We start from the raw sequence: 10,618 nt of genomic DNA, 5'->3' as shown, positions 1-10,618 counted from the left end.
CTCAAAGTTTCATCTCCCATCTTAAATCTATTTTGATGAATATGGTTTGGTCATGACTTTGGTATACATGTAAAAGTATTTCATGATGTATGGATAACAATGAGAATGTATATAATAAAATGCATTTATATCTATAATGAAAGTGTGAACTAATCAAACAAGTTGATTGGGGAGGTGCATACAGTTCTTAACTAACATTTTTAGAGATCTAGTACTATTTTTTTTTTTATGTTAATCATTATTTTAGTAGTAATACTTTTTATTGATAGTGAGCCTTTATATATTTCAGGTGCAGCTATTTAGATAGTTATCTTATGAACAATACCATTTTTCATGTAGCTAGCCTTTATGTAATAATTCACCTAATCAAACATTAACCATAATTAAAATCTAAAATACACTAACCAATTACATATACTCATTAATAGATGCAATGATAATGAGTTTACCTATTTTATAAAATATAAAATAGTAAACAAATAACCATAATAAAATCATACATCCACACATAACTTCATGATTTTTGGCCTCTTTGAAACCTATTGTTAGAGGGAAAAATGATGAATTCATTTGGAAGGCCACTCCAATGAGGAAGTTCTCTATTAAGTCTGCCTATAAACTAAAGTTTAAGAAAATTTTGGAACCCAATCATTAGGGGAATATATGGTTTAGTTATCTAATACTTAAGATTAATATATTCTGGTGGACCACTATCCATGGGAAAATACTCACCATAGACAACCTAATGAAATGGGGGTTCCAAATACCAAATGGATGCTACTTGGGTAAGATGGAGGAGGAGAATATTCCCCACTATTTTTTGCACTATAAGTATGCTGCTAACATTTGGGGGAGGCTTTTACAGAAGTTGGAGGTAGACTGGGTGTTTAATAAGGATTTGGAGCAATTTGTGGAGAACTGGCAAGTCCCCTTTACTCACCCTCTCCTTGTCAAGTTGTGGAAAGTTATCCCCCCCATGTGTGTTGGGGTGCCTGGAGGGAGAGAAATAACAGGGTGTTCATAAATGAAGAGAGAGAGGAGGAAGTTATGGTGGAAGAGATATATAAACTTATGGTAGAGAACATGAGTTGTAGCAAGTAGAGAAGGCTGGCATTCCCCCTGGGAGAACTGGAGATCAGAGTGGCCAGAGGTTGGAAATTGGAGGTAGATAACTCCAACACGTTGGCAAGGAAAAGAACTAGATGGAAACCTCTACCCACAAATTCTATTAAGCTTAATTTTGATGGTATGGCTAGGAAGGAAGGCTTGGCGAGGGGGGCATGGTCTAGGATAGCAAGGGACAAATGCTTTTTTTGTATGACGAGCAACTAGGGAAAGTTTCAAAAAACACTATGGAGGTGATGACACTGTATTGGGGTTTAAAGCTAGTGGTGAGTGTAGGGTGGAGATATGTGGAAGTTGAAGGTGATTCCAAAATTATCATAGAAACTGTAAAAGGTAATATGAAAGAAGGGTGGGCTATAAAATGTGTGATTGGAGATAATAGACACCTATTAGCCAATTTTAATAGGTTTGATTTGAATCATATATTTTGGGAGGGAAATAGTGTGGTAGATAGTATGGTGGCGTTAGGTCTAAAGGTGAAAGGACTAAGGTGCTGGAGGGAATTCAAAGGCTTACCAAATTTGCAAAGAGATTTAGTGAACCGAGAAATAAAGAATGATGAATCCTAGATGGAGACATATTTTAAATTTTTGTATCATGTTGATGAGTTGGTGGAAAGGACAAAGCCAGGAAGGACAGATGGCTAGGAGTGAAGGAGATGGTACTGCCAATAATAAATTCACATGGGTCAAAAAAGAAAGATCTTTGAAGTTTGAAAGGAAAGTTTTTAATAATTTTCATATGCGTGTGCTCGTATGCCAATCAGAAAAAAGGTTCAAGTTTTAAGTGGTTTGTGTGTTTCAAGAATGATGGAAGAGATTGGGAGGAAAAAGGTGGCATTGAACACATGATTTGAACTTATACTAAGGATACTAATATTATTACTAATAATAATGGTCATTATTGTAGCCTCAAGGATTTTTAGCTTACATGTGGTGTCATTCTTAGCAAGTGTTTCTGGGTTCTAAAGAAGGTGAAAGGATTAGGAAAATTTGTAGAGATGGGTGGTGACCTTATGCGCATTGAGTTGTCCATGATTGAGGAGACTGCGAGGAAGCCGCTGGTGTGGTATATGTTGAAGGAAGGCATGTTTGTGCCTTTTATGGAGGCTTTTAATGGGCATGATGAAAATTGTTCCACGTAATTTGTTAATTATTGGGAGGACTGAAGAACCATGATCAATGGCATATCATTCCATATCTTTGAGGAAGTCATTTTTGGTGACGGTTTTAGCCATGAAGGGAAGGAAGTGGCAAAAGGTGACAAGGGTAGCCGATGAAGCAACCCTGCAATGCTTCTTCTTGGATAGAGAGGAACCTATTCAACATAGAGGTGGTTTTATGTAGGAGAAGCTCCCTAAGCCATGGAATGAGGTCTATTTGATGTTGATGAAGTACCTAACATTAGAAGAAAGGTACGGTGTCTGTTATTACTACCACTTTCCCCTTCTAAATCATTTTTGCCACTAGGATTTAATTTCCATTTCTTTTTTTATGTTACATGATTTAGGAGACATGGTAACTGATGTAAGAAAAAATGAGAAAAGGGGATAATTTTACCATTTTACATCAAGGGTTAATTTTTCATTTGTATCAGTTCCACCTTGCCCTAGTCCCCCCTAGGATAGTGGAGGTTGATATTCGGGCTCATCCCAACCCTCGTCCCCAACTAGTTCCCCTTAGGATAATGGGTCCCAGAGCCCCAACCCTACAACCTTCACCTAGCAGGTCCCCTATGGAATTAAAACCCACTCCTCTTGGGAAAAAAGGGAGACAAGATAAAGGGAAAGAGAAAGAATCGATAGATTTGGAGGAGGGAAGAGGGGGGAGGAGGAGGTCGGGAAGGTTAGCAAAATCTAAAGCTAAAAGGAAGTTGAAAGAAGGGGCTTCGCAAGTGGAAGAGATGGATTTGGAAGACATTGGTCACCCCAAACAAAGAATGAAGGAGAAGGCTTCAACCTTTGGAGAAGGGAGAACAGAGGAGAACAAAGAGGAGATCTTGGATTCTTCTCAAATGCTGAGATGAGGGGTTAAAAGAGAGAAAGGAGGTGTCACATGTGTCAACAACCATCAGGCTGGGATGTGTGGAGTTAATGAGGGACCAGTTCCCTGATACGGTGGATAGAGCTCCCTCCCCCATAACTATTCCCCCCCACCCCCTGTTAAGGCCTTTTCTAAGGATAATGCTAACCCCCCAATTGTGCAAGAAGTTACTATGATGCAAGAAAATGGTTTTCCTAGTGACATGCAAGAGGTCAATGTGGAGGTCATGAAGAAGGCTGGCAGTGAGGTCTGGGAAAGAATTCATATGCTGGAGGGGAGAATGCGCCTACTGACAAAGTTCACTATAAAAGTGACACATGTTGATGCCACTACAATGAACCTACTCAAGGACTTAGAGGGGAACCTACCTAAGGAGGATACTAAAATGCTATTTGACTTCATTGCCGAAGATTGGGTGAACATCCTCCTAGGGAAGAAAGAGGCTAAGAAGCCTTAATGGTTTTTTCTTGTTTCACTTTTATGCTATTAATTTGTTGGTCTTTGAACTTGATGGGGTTTGAGGTTGTCATGCCTTTGTTTATATATTACTATAGATTTTATAGGTTTTACATAGGAAGTATGTATGTTAGGCCTACTAATACTCTTTTAATTAGGGTTCGGAACCTTGTTTTTGTTTTATTAAGTGGTAGGGGGTAGTGTTGTTTGATGGTTATCTGCTGGTAGTAGTTGAGTTGAGTTTGATTGTTAAAGGGCCAGTCCCCTAGTTTTGGCTACTTTTAATTCAAAAAAATCTTTATCTATTCAATTCCTAATTATCCTAATTCCCAAATTTTATATCATCTATTTCTCTCTTTGCCTTATCTCTCTTCCTCATCTCTCCCCTTCCCCATCTCTAGTCCCCCCCCCCCGCCCCTCCCCTCTTAAAAATTTATTATTATCTATTTGATTAGTAATTAGGATCCTTCAAAAATTTTAGATCACCTATATTTGTCTCTCCCTTCTCTCTCTACATCATCTCTAGCCATCTCTCTCTCTCTCTCTCTCTCTCTCTCTCTCTCTCTCTCTCTCTCTCTCTCTATCTATCTATCTATCTATCTATTTAATTCCCCATCGCTATATCTTTCTATTTCATGCCCTAATTATTCTCCTTTATTTACCTCATCTCTCTCCTCCCCCCTTCTCTTTGTCTACCTCATCTCTCCTAACTCCCCTGCTTGCTATCTCTTCCCCATAATTAGCATCTATGTCTATATCATCTCTCTCTCAATTGGCAATTTTGTATCTTGCATGAAATCATATAAAACCTACATATGGGGTTAACCATGTCACTGAGATATTAAATAATTTGGGTTGAAAGCCCAAGATAAGTGCCCATTTGTTTACACATAATTGATCTCAAATAATTTATGATATATAATTATGAGTATACTATTTACGTATAAGTAAATAGAGTAACTAAGTTCAACTTAAATGTGATACTCAATATCATGGTGTTTTGAATTATCTGCCATGAATGTGATATATATTTTAGTGTTAAAATTATTGTGAGGGAAAAATCACAATGGAGATCTCACCATAGCTCTTCACTATAGTAAAAGGGTTTTTTTCGATTAACAGTTAAATTATCATCAATATCTAAGTGACTCACCTAGTTAGGAGTAACTAACACATTGTTATATGTATCTAAAAGTTCTATTAAAGACTAATTTTTTAAGAGATTTTATGAAACTTATAGAGTGTTCACCTTGTTAAAGGATTTACAATTAACTCTATAAAAAACAATCATTCTTTTCAAGAACAACCCAGTTAAGGACTTTCACATACACTTGCAAAAACTAATAAGTATTCAAGCCATGTATTAGTGACCTATAAAATGCTTTCTACCTAAAGCTATTCATATCCCTTTTTCTTTGTTTCTACTTCCTCAATCCTTTTTTAGGCTTTGTATAACTAAATCAAGGTTCATAGTATGATTCTATATTAAACTCTTAACTCTTCATCCTCTCATCAAAACTCTACTTGATCTCTTCTTTTATCCTTCTTATGTTTGCATACATAAAACCTAATTTTGGGTTTGTATATCTTCCTTAGCTTCAAAATAAGTTCTTCTCATTCTCTTTATTTTCTTTTGAATTTGTGGTACTAGTAGTGTCAACTTAGACTTTTGATGATGTGACTTTGTCCTTATTATATTTTCAATGTTTTATTATTTCCTATTCTTTTTCTTATTCCTTATTATATTCATATTGTTTATGTTGTTGGTCAATTTGTGAATCAATATTCTTCTCATTAGTATCCTTGACATTATCAAATCTTTCTCTATCTCTCTATCTCTCCTCCCCCTCCCTCTCCTGCGATGCTTTTTTTCATATAAACATCTTATCTATTTGATTCCTAATTACCCTAATTCCCAAATTTTATAACATCTATATCTCTCTTACTCATATCTCCCTTCCCCATCTCTAGCCCCCCCTCCCTCTCTCCTACAAACAAATTTATCTATTTGATTACTAATTATGATCCTTTATAAGTTATATATCATCTATCTCTCTCTACTCCCCCTTCTCTCTCTACCTCATCTCTAGCCCTATTTACCATCTCTCTCTGTATATACTCCCCATTATTATATATTTCTATTCAATACCCTAATTATTCTCCTTTATTTACCTCATCTCTCTCCTCTTCCCCCTTCTCTTTATTAACCTCATCTCTCCTAACTCTTCCCCTTGCTCTCTCTTCCACATAATTACCATCTATGTCCATGTCATCTCTCTCCTAATTAGTGATTCTATCTCTTCTAGGAAATCATAATTTGATGAATAAAACCTATATATGGGGTCAACCACATCGCTGAGATATTAAATAATTTGGCTCCAAAGCCTAGGATAAGCACCCATTTGTTTACCCATAATTGATCCCAAATCTAGTCCAATCACCAATGTAATCTACCTTTAGGACACAATTATTTTTAAATTTTTGCCATCCTTTACCTAATATTTTATATATTGGACAATATTATGTTTCCATTAGAATAAAAAAATCCCTAGGGCCAAGCATCTACTAGTTTACTAAAGTGTGTCTCTAACTACCCCTATTTAGCCAACTATTTTTTTGGCTTTGGGACATGTGTTCTAAATGTTGGGAATACTTAAAATTTATGTTATAATGTTTAAGATTAGGCCCAAAATAGACTCTCTCTCTCTCTCTCTCTCTCTCTCTCTCTCTCTCTGCCTTCCCTTAAATGCTCTATTCCTCTCCTTGTGTATTTTAATTTATGTTATAATGTTTAAGATTAGGCCCAAAATAGAGTTCAGACTCTCTCTCTCTCTCTCTCTCTCTCTCTCTCTCTCTCTCTCTCTTCTGCCTTCCCTTAAATGCCCTATTCCTCTCCTCATGTATTTTTATTTCATGCCCTAATTATTCTCCTTCTCTAATTTCCTAATCCATCTCCTCTTCCCCCTTCTCTTTTTCTACCTCATCTCTCCTAGCTCTTCCTCTCACTTTCACTTCCACATAATTATCATCTATGTCCATGCCATATCTCTACCATCTCTCTTTTTACTATTACTATCTTTCACTATCTCTTTATTGGAAATTAGCTCAATGCTCCCCTTGAGATTTGTGACAAGGGCTTAACCACCTCCTATGTACTATAAGTTGAGTGGTTGTATCGGGCATTAAAATATCAATCTTTTGGTGTAACAGAAACCCAATTCTAACAATTGGTATTAGAGCTTGGTCACAGGTTTGAATCCTCAGACCCTCAGGTAACACTAAGGGGGAGATTGTTGGAAATTTGGTTAGTGCTCCCCTCAAGATTCGTGACAAGGTCTTAACCGCCTTCTATATACTATAAGTTGAGTGGTTGTATCGAGCATTAAAAGATTGATCTTTTGGTGCAACGGCAACCCCACTCTAATACTCTCCTTCCTCCTCTCTCTCTCTCTCTCTCTCTCTCTCTCTCTCTCCATATATATATAATTATAATTATAATGTTTGTGTTTATAACTATAGTTATGATTATATTTTTAATTTTAATTTTTTTAGTATTAGGATTATCACGAGGTTGACAATTTATATCATGATTATATTTAAAATTAAAAAAATTATGACAAATCTTCAAATTCATTTATTAGTTTTAAAAATAGACTTTCTAATTTCATTAGAAAAAAGTTGTATAATGTGAAAAAAATAAAAAATTTAATTAAAAAAATCTTTAAATAACTTATTTTCATTATAAATTTAATTAATTTATAACCTATTTTACATTATAAAATTTTTATATACTATAATTTTCATTTTATACATTTTAAATCCATAATACTTTTCCCATTCAATATTTTTGAATAAAGAGTTTTAAACAATTTTTTTACTATAAAGATTTTAAAAATTTTAATTAATTTGAATAAATTACTAATCAATAATTTCATTCCTATTAATCAATAAGTTTAAAATGTATATAAAAATAAAAAACAACAATGAACATAAAATATATAGAGTCAATGATTTTTAATACATATTTATATAAATTTTGACTAATTATTAATCACTTTGTATTTTTAAGACACAAAATTCTATTAAAAATATTCAAAATTAGTTATAAAAAATGCAGTCAAGAAATTTATAAAAATTTTAAAACTTAAATTTATATTTTTTTACAAAAGTTTTATTTTTCATTGTAATTTTTATTTCTATTATAAACTAATGAATAAAGTTAAAAATAAATTTCTATTTTTAATTTTATATTTTCTTCAAATATTTAATATTATATTATTTCAAAAGAAAGCTATATTTTCTCATTTTAAAATATAACTTTATTAATATTTATTTATATAAAAAAAATTATTTTTTTGATAAATATATAATTTTAAGGTCATAAGTCTTGTGAACATTACTTTAGATACCATTGCATGAAGGCTGAAATTAAATGCCAAGGGCCTTAGCTTTGAGTTTCATTAATATAATCAATAGGCCTGTAAGGAGTAAGCCAATATGTGAATTGTTGTAATTATTAATTATTTTGGATTTGTGGGGAGTCACAGGCGCAGTTAGTAGGAATCCTGAAAAAATAGATTCTCTTACAAAATGTAACTTGTATAATTCATCTTTATTCTTTGCTAATACTATTATATTAAATAATTGAATGACTAGATGACTTTATAGTTTATGGATTCATGTAGGAAACTGAATGCCTAAATGAATGTGCCCTGTGCTTTGAAATCTTCGTGTAGTATTTTTAGCTTAACGATGTACAATAGACCATTTGATTTGGCAGAGATTAGTTGTAGAAATATATTTTAATAGGGTTTGAAGTTGAAGGAAAACTTAGCAAAACAGAAATCTCAAATCATATTCTAAAGAAACATTGAAGGTTGCAATCCAAAATTCTTTGGCACTACAATGAACAATTATTTTTTTTGATGAATAGTCCTTTTCAATTAATAAAATTTACTAAGATTACAATTCACAAAAAAGGGCTGGGGGATACAAGATCACCCCGCGAATGAGTTCAATCGGTCGAAGCTAGAATGAACAACATGGCCGCAGCCAGAAACTATAAACTATTCATTAAAAAAAAACATTTTAAACAACCTCATGCTGCCAAGGCACTACCAGCAGAGGGAGGAGGATCATCTTTATCAGGAAATCCCCTCACATCAGTGCGATTGTGAGGTGGACTGGGAACAGTCCAGCCGTCAGCAGCATCTGCAGGATCTGGGGTAGTTGCAATCTCCGCATCCTTCTTGTCTGGCCGTGAAGGAGAAATTGCCAAGGCCAACTGGGGAAACTTGCCAGAGTGCGCCCATCCAGGGGGAGGAGCCGGAGACCAGCCAGAAGCCTTCCCAGGGGGGGAGCCAGGGACCAGCCAAAACCACCACACGGTGGGGAAGCAAAGCGGTGCCTCCAACCGCCATGACCACTGCTAGGAGAGCGGTGGCGAGGACCCTGGGAGCGCGACATGTGTGAATGGCGGCCAGAGGACTGGCATCTAGAACGATGACTGGGAGACAAGGAGACATCAGCCAAGGCATCCGGAGGCACTTTGGCAATGGTACAAGGAGCATTGCCCCAGTGATTTAACAATTCCTGTAAGTGGGCAACCTCCAGGGAAACTTTATTAGCTTGCACCTATATCTGCATAATGACATTGTTACAAATGCATGCCTTAGTGTACATTGCAATATTAACATCCATAAAACTATGAGTAAATAAAATTGCATTCCTATCTTTCCATAGAGAAAACAACATTTCCATCCTGAAAGTATGCCAAATCTAGGAAAACTTCCAAGGAAATCTGGGGGAATCACCCAGCAGGATCATGTGCCATGAAAAAGGTTTGGGCTTGAAAGGCTTGAAAAAATCATGAATCCAGTGCCAATAATTCTGAGCACGCTTGCAAAACCAAAAAATATGCAAAAAGGACTCAGGTTGGCCACAGAAAGGGCATCTGGGATTAGGAACCCCAATGTGTTTGAGTCGAGGCCTCAGGGGAAGACCTTGGAAGGCAAGGCACCAAGAAAAGTGAGTAATCTTAGGTTCTCTAATGGCACTCCAAATGGTGTCGAACCGTTTTCTCCACTGAGAAAGCGAAGAATGCAAATTCCACCGTTGATTAAGCGTGTCCACCATCGAAACGTGGGGCGAAAGCCATCTGTATCCCATATTGGGCTTATAATTGGTAAATGGAGTGATAGGAAACCACTTCCAATCATACCACCAAGGTCGAACAAACTGAATCCTCACTTTATGAAGTAAGTGCACAAGTATGGAAGACAACAGAAGGTCATAAGTCTGGCGATCGGCACGAACAAGGCAGTATTGAACTTGCATATCCTCCCATGACCTAAAATTCATGGTGACTCTTGAAAAAATGTCCTTGGTAGTGCAGATGCCATGTTTAAAGAAACACAGAGCACTGGCACCTTGAGTTTTGGCAAGAGGAATACCCTGGAAGGCAAACAGGGGAGACCACCAAATGTTCTATTGATTTAAGGACAGCCCATTGTGAAACTCATCACCAGCCCAATGAAGCCAAGGTTTAACAGCTTCCCAGACTTTCCAGATGCTCTTTATAACAAAAGAGCCCTATATGACCATTGGTTCACACATAGTGAGAAGGGTCTGAAAACCAATCCCCTTCCACGCCGGTTTGTTAGCAGGGAAGCCTGAAGAGATGCAATTCCTAACAAGAACTTTCCATGCTTCATCTCCAGAAATAGCTCTGATAATCCATTTAGCATAGAGGGCAAGGCCCTACTTTCGAGTGGAAAGCAGGCCAAGACCCCCAGATTCCCTTGGGAGACAACAAAAATCCCAAGCAACTCTGTGAAAACCATGATGGTCAGAACCAGAGGCCCAAAGAAAATCTCTGAGCAAATGTTCTAATTTGAGATACGAAGCTTTGGAGGGAGCATAACAAGAAGAATAATACACATGGGTGGCAGCCAAAATCTTAGAACAAATCTGGAATTTACCAGCAAGAGAAAGCA

This window comes from Cupressus sempervirens, chromosome 11, assembly GCF_028749045.1.
Source record: "Cupressus sempervirens isolate cs-2001-9-10 chromosome 11, ASM2874904v1, whole genome shotgun sequence".
NCBI classification, from domain to species: domain Eukaryota; kingdom Viridiplantae; phylum Streptophyta; class Pinopsida; order Cupressales; family Cupressaceae; genus Cupressus; species Cupressus sempervirens.
The sequence above is the reverse complement of the archived record's forward strand: the minus strand, read 5'-3'. Positions refer to the sequence as shown.